Here is a 12,137-nt window from a genome sequence, read left to right on the forward strand (position 1 = left end):
CATTTCTCTCTCTCTCTCTCTCTCTCTCTCTCTCTCTCTCTCTCTCTCTCTCTCTCTCTCTCTCTCTCTCTCTCGGTTAGTAGTTTGCAAGAACAATAAATCATTGACCAATGTGAACTCTATTCTTAGCCTTGTATTACAGTTGGCCCTAACTAGTTCTTTCCTAACACTGTTGGACAAAACTGAATGCATTGTTTCTGATCAATGAAAGGGATCTTTTGATCAGGCCAAGGCTTAATTGAAGATGATAAAGACAGTAAGCAGACATGAGGCCAGATGTGCCTGTAATATTCCCAAAGGTTTGCACATGCAGAACGATCACTAATTTTATTTTCCTTTTTGGAGAGTTTGGCCATGGGATGTTAGTAAAGGAAGTCTTCAATCACTCAGCAGTGAAGCTATTCCTCAATAGGAAAGAAGAAGAAGAATCATTACACCTCTCTGTTTGTGTAGTCCTACTGTGATCTGTCAGTTTTGGCATGATGGACATTTTTCTGCTCATAAATAATACTAACAAAAAATAATAATAGTCATCATCATTATCATAATCATAGTCATTAGTTTAAAATGTAATGAAACGTTTTGGGCTCTGCTGTTTAAACCAGAGAATTGAGAGTGATGATTGTAAAGGTCAGTTTTTTAGGCAAGCACTAAAATCTGTTGAACAGCTGATTGATTTAGTACTGTTGCACTATAGACCATTTCAAGGATGTAAACAATAACAAATGTGTTGGAATGCTACTGTGCATGTCTGGTCCTGAACTATTTCCACTTTTCCAGTGGTGCCATTTTTAAATCTCAGATGTGTCAAAACAAAATAGCTGCGTCCCAATTCAGAGGCTGCGTCCTTCGAAAGGCCGGTGGTGACTACAGGATTTTTTGTTTGAAATTGTCGGAATACACTTTTAAATGTAAGTATTGGGGTATACTTACTTGAATAATCAAATGATACAAATGTAAAAACTAAATGTAAAGCAGTTTTAATGTTGACATATCTTACCAAGATGAAAGATTTGATAGTTTATTGGGTACAACGGGTTAAAAGCACACCTAAAGAAAAAAATAGATTTTCATTACTCCCATACATAGTGTATGATTCCAGAAAAGATATATGTTTGTATTGAGCATTTATGGAGCAAAAGATTTTGTGTGAAAATAAATAATAAAAGACACCCTGTCGTGGCCTTCGAATGGTGCAGCCTTTGAATTGGGACACAGCTGACCAGCGCGTACTTTTTAAGTCAACTGAATGTGTTCGGTTTTTGGATTCTGCACCAACACATTCCATGCGTTTAGTTTATTATTTATTGTAACGTAAAACGGTAATTTCTTAATTACTATTAACTAATTTAATAACTGATGATCTTTACAATGCAACTGAATCAACACTGAACTGACTTCAGCTGAACAATGACACTATTTTCTTTTAGAGCTGCTGTACAGCCAAAACTCAGAACTCTGTTTGCATCATTTAATCCTTTTCCTGTTATCACTGTAAAGCTGTATTGAAACATTCTGCATTGTATAAAGCGCCAAATAAATAAAGGTGACTTGACTTTCTACTGTATAGGCAGCTAAGTTTTATTGAAAGCCCATTTTGTCAGCGGTGAATAAAATCATAATAAATACTGAAAAAAAAAAATAGGAATGGTTGATTTTGAATGATTCCATGGTGACTATAACATGGACACAATAACAGCCTATAAAAGGCACATCTCTTCCATCTCTGTCAACAAGTTGTGTAGGCGATAATGACACACATTGTGATTTATGCTCATAAATCACCAGCCCTGGTTTACATTACCTTTCAGCCATTTGAATATGCACAGAGCTATACTGGGTGTGGTATGTGTGGAATATATTAAGGTGGATTAAAAGTATGAAATCAAATTCAGTGTCATGACTCTACAGCAGCAGAATGTACTTGTGGTAACACGGCATTTCCTGTCTCACCCTCGTAAGAACACAGAAAGAATTCCCAATCTGAGTCAGCTAAATCAGGTATATCTGGAACCTGGCTGTTTACCTGCTACATCAGGGACATATTTAAACACCGGATAACAGATTTAAATGCTCCATATTTTTATAACAAGGTTTCAAGACCGTGACCAAACAAAGCATTTTTAAGAGGTCTTGCCACCACATTCAGCTATGTATGATCTACACCTGTTAATCCTCACAAATGTTTCCAAGAACACCTAACTCAAACCCAACCTCGCTCTCATTTTTGCTCTCTCTGGATAAGATATGGTAGTCAGTGAGCTGTAAAACTGGCCCATTGAACCTAACAGGGACTGAGATTGTTCTGTGGACTTTATACACAAAGGACATTTTTTTACCCCGTCTTTATCTCTTCTTTCCTGTGGTTCGTTCCAGAGTCTCAAACTCAAAGTTTGATAGTGATAATATATCACCAGCTATTATGCTGAGTATGTGTCTGATAAAGCAAACCCACTGATATTCTTCTGCAGTCAAACAGACTGGCCTTCCTGGATTTAGCTGGATTTTTAGTATCTAAATGGCAAAGGTACAAAAACACAAGCATGTTTTTGCACCACCGCCATTTGAAAGCGCAATCCTGCTGGCAGCAAATGAAGTGCACCTGAAGTTAATGCCGTCACTGCTGCCATAAATCCACCACAGCATCTCGCCTTCTGAGGCTGATCTTATGCACAAGCTGTCCCAGGTTCCCTTAATAGATTAGTTCACCCAAAGAAATGAATTTTTTGTCATTATTTCATCACCATCCAAATATGATAGAACATGAAAGGAGAAATTCTGATGACTATTGGTCACTCTTTTCCATACCATTACAATGGGGGCTGAAGCTTCATAGATCCAAAAAAAGGATGCAAAACACCATAAAAGTATCAAAAAGTCTTTTACTTTAAAGTCATCATAGTATACAGAAATAAAAAGGCATCGAAGCACATCTAAATCTAATGTTTGATTAGAAAGAATATTGATAATGAATGAATTAAAAGAGTCATTTTATTCATAAATGTCAATTTCTCTTAACTTTGACTCAACCAAGAAATTTGGATTGTAATCACCAAGTATTTGTTTGTTCTAAAGCTTACTCAAATTTATTCTAGGCCATTAGACATGAAGATATGGTGCCTTGGAAGTCTGTCTGAAAACAGTTACTTACAAGTCGCCTTTCTGCAAAAAATATGGCCTGCAAAGAATTCGGACATAGCATTTGTAATCGAGAGTCTGATGAGATCCTTTCACCTACCCGAGCCTTTTACATTGCAACATTTTTATGACATATTGGCCCCATTAACAGTGTGAAGTGATTGGCTACAATGCAATAACCTTTTCCCTACTGAGACCCTCCATATGAACAGATAAGCTGTGTAAATCACCCCTGAGTGAATGCAGATGCATGCTCATCTCAAGCTCCTTTCTGTTAGGTGAAGGCCCTACAAGTGGAGCTATACCTGCATTATATCCCTCTGCCTGGAAACCAGATCTGATCTCTTGTGCCAGTTTGCAAAATTAGTGCACTTTTTTGGGTAGATTAATAAACCACATAATAGAAAAAAACAAAAACATGTGCGAGTCGTGTTATGTGCCATTTATAATGTATTTTTATTAAACATTTTGCACACTGTGTTGGCAAATGTGACTTATTTGTAAGTTGAAAAGTTCATTGGTGTCTGAATGTATTCCTACAGAATATAAAAAGGATAACCAAAGAGAAACATACAAAATTGATTATTAATTTCAGTAGATTATTAATGATATGATTATTATTATTTTATGCAATATTGCAGTATTATAAATGATATCCGTGCATGTCATTATTCTTTTTTAAATTCATGTGCCCTCATAAAATAAGTCTCCTCAATTTACAACTACGCAATTACCACTTTGACTCTTCAAAAAGTTCATAAAGAGATCGTAAAACTAATCCATATGAATTAAGTCGTTTAGTCCAAATTTTCTGAAGAGACACAATTGCTTTTTATGATGATCAGATTGAATTTAGGCTTTTCACATGGATTAGTTTTATCTCTTTATGAATTGTTTGAAAAGTTTCAGTTGCGTAGCTGTCAAAGGAGGGAGAGAAATCGCTCAGATTTTATATAAAAAAAATCTTAATTTGTGTGGGACGTCTTACGGGTTTGGAACGACATGAGTAAATAATGACAGAATTTTTATTTTTGGGTGAATAACCCTTTAATGGAGCTTGTCAACAAAAGCCCAAAATAAGAGGCAAATCTGTGCTTGTTCACGTGAGTGATGATCGCTATATTTGTATGATCAGTGGCGGATTAAGACTCTTTGGTGCCCCTGGGCACTGACTGGCTGGCGCTGAACCAGAGACGGACGCGCTCACTCATATAGGACTTTCACAACAACCATATCTCAACTGTTCACTCTTTTAACCATACTGTTACGTCCCAGGGCGTAATTATTATTATGTGTGCAATGTTTTGGTGGTGTTTTTTTTGTTGTGCTCTCTCTCTTTTTCTCTCTACTGGATAATGATGGAGACCAGATGACACAAATTACCATCATCTCCTGGTTTCCACTGATTGGCTCCAGACTAGGAAAGCTTGTGGATAAAGCTGGAGAGGAAAACCCAGTTTGGAGAGGCCCTTTTTGACTCCAGGCTGCCAAGACTGTCTTCTCATGCCTCACACCTTAGCATGTGTGCTAAGACCAATTGTACATCTCGTTGTTGATTGTTGGTTATTGTTAACCTGAGCAGACTTGGACTGCAGTTGAGCCAACATTTTTTTTAAAGTTCTTTAAACGTTACTAAAAGACCCTCGAGTTTAAACCATTTCTAACCTATTTTGATTTAGTTTATTTGGGAAGCAGTAGGGAGGAGAATGCTATTTCTGTTTATGTCCATGTTTTTCTCCTGTCACAGGACACATTTCTTACCTTACTCCCTCTCTAGCCAAACACTGTGTTTGGCTAGAGAGGGAGAAAGGTAAGAAATTTGTTATTCATTTTGAATCTTATTTTGAAAGGTTAAGACAGTATTCCCTTTAAAGTAAGAACTTGTTACGTCCTGTAAGGTCCTGTGTTGGGGTTAATATTTGTGGTCCCTGTTTTCTTTTTCTTTTTGTGTTTGCTACTTCCCCATTCACTCTCGTCTCGGTTCGCGCTCGAAAGCGCGGGGGACGGCAAGCGAACTGATAGCCCTGCTATCTGCATAGCCCTGCTTTAGTGTGCTCAGCACTCATTTTGAAGCGCCCGGAATAGCTTCCCATGCTTTTGCATGCAGGGCTAGGGGCAGAATGGCCTCTGGGATCTGATCGCCGTGCACTGCGGGCTCGAGAACCTGAATCGGAGGCGTGGGTGCAGCACGCATGCGCGCTCTCGGTGCTGGAATACGGCGGCTCGCCTACAGCGATGGCTGGCCGAATTATGCACGAAGTCCCACGGCGGTTGTATGCAGGCGAGCGGGTTGTATCACCGGCTCGTTGGCTGCGAAATACACATCTGCAGTAGCCGAGACTACAGGGACTGACAGAGCGGAGAGTTTTGACGTTGGTCCGGCCACAGCGGAGCACTGCTAGGAGGACTTCGTGAGCTCGGGCTTCAACGCAATCTTAGGCTGAGGTCCCCGCGGGGGAGGAGGCGGCCTATGACGGCTGGCTGAGCGCGATCTAGGGCGGCCGTTCTGTCGTCGCTGCGAAGATGGAGGCTGAGCTGGACGCTGGGCGGAGCTTCGTGCAGGCTGGTCCCAAGGGCGGCGTGCAGCAGAGCTAGATCGACGAGGCAGGAAAAGATTCATGGCCTGCATGGTCTTTTGTACCTCCGAGAAGCGGTCAACAATCCCGCTAAACGCTGGGCCGAAGAGGCCGGTGGGGGAGAGAGGGGAGGTTAAGGAAAACAGCCCGCTCGGATTCCCTCAGGTCAGCGAGCGTCAGCCAGAGGTGCCTTTCTGTAACAGTTAGAGAAGACATGCACCTTCCAAGGACCTGGGCAGCTGATTTAGTAGCGCGAAGGGAGAGGTCCATCGCGCTGCGCAAATCCGTCAGGCAGAGAGCGCAGATGAGATGGCGGTCTCCGGCGCTGAGCGAGGCTCGGCACGAGCCACAGGTGGAGCGAGGCATTTTGACAAAAACGCCTCGCGCTCTTTTAGATATAAAGTGTGTGTGTGTCGCAGTGGCGAGCACACACAGAGAGAAGGAAAAAGGATACTTTGTCGCCGGATAGCGTAGCAGGCACGGATTGCTGTCTCCAGACGCTTCCTAAGCTTGCTGGTCGCTTGCTTCGATGGCGGCGGCTTCTCAAGATCCAGCGATGCGAAGAGCTTCGCTGAAGAGATGAAAATCAGAGTTCAGCCTGATGAGCCCCTCTTTTATATACGCTAGCCACTCTCATTCTGGCGGGCTGTGACATTGTAGAGGGCTCGAAGCGCCCTCATTGGGCGTGACATCACGCGGGGCTCACCGATAGGCTGCTGCAGTTGCTGCAGGACAGCCCATGAGCGGCCTGCTATGGTCTGCTGTCCGCTGCACTGAGTTGACAATAAATACAAAATTAAGGATAATTTTTTGGCTTCAGATCTCGAGAAAAGATGACTTCACCCGTAGCGTAAGCAACTTATGCAATACGAGAGAACCTCTCGTAAGAGAACTGCGTATCATATACACGCAAAAACTATTTTTTGACGTATAAATGGCACGAGAAATTTAATTTGTGGTATAGATTCGGATGCGTTTCAGAATGGACTTCACTGACAGAGAGAACACAGAACTCGCATCATGTTTTTTTTTTCTTTATTTGGCAAAAAGTACAACACTTTGTTTTTATTGTGAGTATCCACAAAAAAATAGACACTTAACAGGATCTAATGATGTACAACACTTATATGTAAGATCAAAATCAACAGAGTATTTGCACTGATAAGAAAAAAGTGAGCTGGTGTCGCCCGCCGACCCCAGGGGGTTAAAGGACAAAATACATATACGTATTTGAGAATTGGAATATCAGATAGGCTATTTCATGAAAAAGTTAGGGAATGTTTCTAATAAAAAGGAAAATAAAATAAAACCAATAGGCTACATCCGCCATACTGCGTTGTGTCACGTGACAAGCAACAGGCGTCACCATGGAAAAAAATTATAAAAATGTGTGGCGATCACTGCATGCCTCCTCCACCCCACTGGTGTCCCCTCAAAAATACTAAGTGCATGACGCCCCTTTATGCATCAGCCTGTCAGAGTCAGCCACACCATCACAACACCAATCATCACCCAATCACTATGGTCCACCCATTTGTTCCCAATCACCTGATTATTGACATGCTGCACCTGCACTCCCTCATCACCACTCACTACTTATACACACATCACCTTCACTTCAGTGTCTGGTCTCATCAATGCTACGACGACATACAGACTCCCAACCTGGATACTTGCCTGTCTGTTCATCGTCTACTGTCTGGTTCCTGTTCGCCTGTCATCCCAGCCATCCTCTGCACAGAAACCCACCATCAGTCTACAGCAAGCTAAGTCACCATTGACAATCTTCAGTCACCATCCACTCCCCATCGCCTGGTTCCCGCTGTTGTCATACCCTCTTGCCTATAATAAAACCGGTTTACTTTAATTCACCTGTCTGTTCCCTTCTGTACCATAACAGAGCCATGCCCAAAAGATATTTAGCATTTTAAATATCTTGACCTGCCTGTGATCCAAATCCTCTAGCGTGAATGTGTTGACAGACAGTTGTGTAGCATGAAAGGCTACAACAATCCGACAACTTTGAAAGTCGTGCGCATGGGTGGCATAAGCTGCCTTGGATGTCAAAGACATAAGCAAATGGATCAAACTAAAATGTTAACGTGTCCTATATCGGAATCTTTATTAGAGACTAAATTAATAATTTTTTAGTGTGAGACTGAATTGGTCGTCTGTCCTCAGACAAAATGTACAGTTTATGATAAGCTGTTTGCTGACCAAACTGTGTGTGGACTTTGATCTTCATTCACTCTGTTTGATCAAACTCAATACCATGACAACTGTATGAGCTGCACCTGGACACAATATGCAATTTTTTTTGGAGCCCACCTAACTTTCTGCCTCACAAATCTGTGTTCTGAGCCCACTATCAGCAGTTCCCTATCAAGGGACTGAGCCATTGCACAATAACAGCACCCAACCACAAGAACTGCCAATGATATTTAAAATTTTTGTGTCATATCAGGAGAGTGAAGTCTAGAATAATGACTATCAGGGGTCTTATTTGCGTGTTATGAAACATCGGTTCTGTTGCGTTATAGGAGCACATAAAAAAAAAAAAGAAGGCACACAAACACGCATACTGTAGCTTTTTTTTGCATGATGGTTCAGCAGTTGAGCCAGAGTACATATGACCTTAAGGTCAGTCCCTAAAAGCCTCTGGGGGACATGGGAGGGGCTTGGCAAGATAGGCCAGGCGGTGGCATCATGGCACAGGCTTCTAAGAATTGCTGGCTTGATGGCCAAGCCGAGTCCCATTAGAGATAAAGGTCTGATGAGTAATGGTCAATTCTGTAACAGTGTAAGAAATGACCATCACACATGGTTAACAGTTATGTAGGGCAAGAGTTGCAGTTATTCAGTGGGTTCAGCAGGTCTATCAGTAGAACTAGTTTTGAAATATAAAATTAAACCTACTGGGATACCATACTTAATGTTGAATTTGGATTATTCAAAGATAAGTTTGGCTAAGTCTTAAACCTAAACACTCCACAGAATACATTGGAACTCTGCTTCCAGCACGGAAATCCATTCATCCTTTGAGGAACATAAATGTGTTGTGCAGGGAAATTAAGGAGCCATGAGAGTGTGTGTGTGTGTGTGTGTGTGTGTGTGTGTGTTTGAATCATCATAAAACTGTCACTTTGGTAAGATCTCTGCAGGCTCCACATGAAATTTGAAATGTTCAACACTACTCAAAGATTCTCATGGCAGTCATTCTAGTAACCTTGTTCTTACAGGTCTGAGAGTGCATACAAGGTAATTATGGTTAAAATATGTGAAAGATGCCATTATCAGATCTTTTCACACACGTGATCATTTAGTGTACTTTTTATTTTTAAGAAAGTGCAGTGTGGGTACCTTTCAAGTTAAGTTTTAACTTTTCGGCAGAGGGCAGTCCATTAAACCTCTCTGTGCGATACAATTTAGTAATTAGTCATCATTGTATCTTTAAACTGTACTTAATTTCATCTACAGTACATAAAGTATAAGACTGGAGTAATGGCTGCTGAAAATTCAGCTTTGCCCTCACAGGCATAAATTACATTTTTAAATATATTAAAATACAAAACAGTTATTTTAAATTGTACAAACTTGTACTCTTTTTGATGTATTTTAGATAATGCACCTCTAGTGAGCTTTCAAAAACATCAAAATATTTTACTGACCCTGAACTTTTGAACAGTCGTGTGTGCATATACACTCACCGGCCACTTTATTAGGTACCCCATGCTAGTAACGGGTTGGACCCCCTTTTGCCTTCAGAACTGCCTCAATTCTTCGTGGCATAGATTCAACAAGGTGCTGGAAGCATTCCTCAGGGAGTTTGGTCCATATTGACATGATGGCATCACACAGTTGCCGCAGATTTGTCGGCTGCACATCCATGATGCGAATCTCCCGTTCCACCACATCCCAAAGATGCTCTATTGGGTTGAGATCTGGTGACTGTGGAGGCCATTTTAGTACAGTGAACTCATTGTCATGTTCAAGAAACCAATTTGAAATGATTAGAGCTTTGTGACATGGTGGAATTAGCCATCAGAGGATGGGTACATGGTGGCCATAAAGGGATGGACATGGTCAGAAACAATGCTCAGTTAGGCCGTGGCATTTAAACGATGCCCAATTGGCACTAAGGGGCCTAAAGTGTGCCAGGAAAACATCCCCCACACCATTACACCACCACCACCAGCCTGCACAGTGGTAACAAGGCATGATGGTTCCATGTTCTCATTCTGTTTACGCCAAATTCTGACTCTAACATCTGAATGTCTCAACAGAAATCGAGACTCATCAGACCAGGCAACATTTTTCCAGTCTTCAACTGTTCAATTTTGGTGAGCTCTTGCAAATTGTAGCCTCTTTTTCCTATTTGTAGTGGAGATGAGTGGTACCCGGTGGAGTCTTCTGCTGTTGTAGCCCATCCGCCTCAAGGTTGTGCGTGTTGTGGCTTCACAAATGCTTTGCTGCATACCTCGGTTGTAACGAGTGGTTATTTCAGTCACTGTTGCCCTTCTATCAGCTCGAACCAGTCTGGCCATTCTCCTCTGACCTCTGGCATCAACAAGGCATTTCCACCCACAGAACTGCCGCTCACTGGATGTTTTTTCTTTTTCGTACCATTCTCTGTAAACCCTAGAGATGGTTGTGCGTGAAAATCCCAGTAGATTAGCAGTTTCTGAAATACTCAGACCAGCCCTTCTGGCACCAACAATCATGCCACGTTCAAAGTCACTCAAATCACCTTTCTTCCCCATACTGATGCTCGGTTTGAACTGCAGGAGATTGTCTTGACCATGTCTACATGCCTAAATGCACTGAGTTGCCGCCATGTGATTGGCTGCTTAGAAATTAAGTGTTAACGAGCAGTTGGACAGGTGTACCTAATAAAGTGGCCGGTGAGTGTACATAAACAGAAAGATGAGAGACTTTATTATATTTAAATAATAATAATAATCCAGATAGAAACAAATATATGCATATTCCATTTAAAATGTCTCCCAACTTCATACTTGCAGCTTCTCTGGTGTATTGTGTTGTTTATCAATGGCTTTTTCAGAGCCTGTGGTGGTGAAGCTTGAAGCTTAAAGGTGTTGATGCAAAAAAATGTTGACAATATGTCACAAAGCTTTCTGGACCAGCTGAAATGACACTAAGAAACCTTGTGATTGAAAGCAATATAGTATGAAACAGTGACATCAGATGGCAGATAAGCCATTAAGACTCATAAATGTCCTTAATTACCATAATGTAGATAAAGCAATTCAGATAAAGTGAATGGAACTAAGCCTCTTAGCTTATCAGCTTGCTTTAATAAGGTGTCATAGTTTATCTCATCCTGACAGCATAAAGACTTGACTCAGAATCAGACAACCCAGATGACACACATTTACACTAACCAATGTAAAACGCTTCCTCTGAGGTGTGTTCATGTAAACGTCACATAAGGCTGCAGATCTACGGCTGTCTGGTCATATCAGACAGAGGTGCATGCTGCACTGTCTGACCTTTCACAATTTGTTTTGAGGTTTATGCTATTTTTGAGAGGTCAAACAGAAAAGTCAGATCAAATAATTGTAATTGTGTAAATATTTAACTTTCTTTTTAACTCAATGTGGTGCTGAGAAGTAATAGACCAGCGCTGCCGGTCACATTGTGATCAGTTTTGGGTGTACCTGCTGTTCCATCAAGATCCTAAATCTAAGGACTCAAATGGGATAATTTTGCTGTCTTAACAGATGCTTCTATCTATAACAACTTTCGTTTATAAAGAATAACAGAAGTTTCCAGTTTCAAAATACACTTAACAATATTCCCCCATATGATGTTTGTTGAAATTATTCATGCATTCTGCATTTCTGATGATGACCACAATACATGCACATGCAAAAACTCACAAACTGACACCAAATTGGACCAAAGGTTCAAAGCCAAATTGGACCAAAGCCTTTCACTGTGTTGCAACAAGGTTCACTGAATCCCCATCTCTAAGATTAATCAAACCATCAGTTTGTGAATGGTTGATTTCTGTATATTTTCCTTCTGTGTTCTCTTTCAACAAACACACTGGAAGTTATTAGTTTCTGGCCTTTAGATTGTGTCCCAAATCACTAAAGAAGTTTCAAAACTGATGAATGAGCTGTCAGAGGACGGTGTGTGTGTGGGGGGAGTTACAGGACAGCATGAGGCCACAGATGAAACCAAGGGAAACTCAAACCAGTAGATCACTGTGACTGGTGAAAGACAATGATTTTTTTTTTTTTTTTTTACTTTGCTGAAAAAAGTAACCCCTGGTAAATATGACCAAAACTGGCTGTAAAAAATAAATCTGCATTGTTTATCCTTCTGATCTTTCATTCAAAAAATTTGCAAAATTCAAACCTTTCATTGAAGTAAAAGAATTGAAAGAGGGGGGGAAAT

Source organism: Rhinichthys klamathensis, unplaced genomic scaffold, assembly GCF_029890125.1.
Source record: "Rhinichthys klamathensis goyatoka isolate OS25496 unplaced genomic scaffold, OSU_Roscu_1.1 h1tg000378l_1, whole genome shotgun sequence".
Lineage (NCBI taxonomy): Eukaryota > Metazoa > Chordata > Actinopteri > Cypriniformes > Leuciscidae > Rhinichthys > Rhinichthys klamathensis.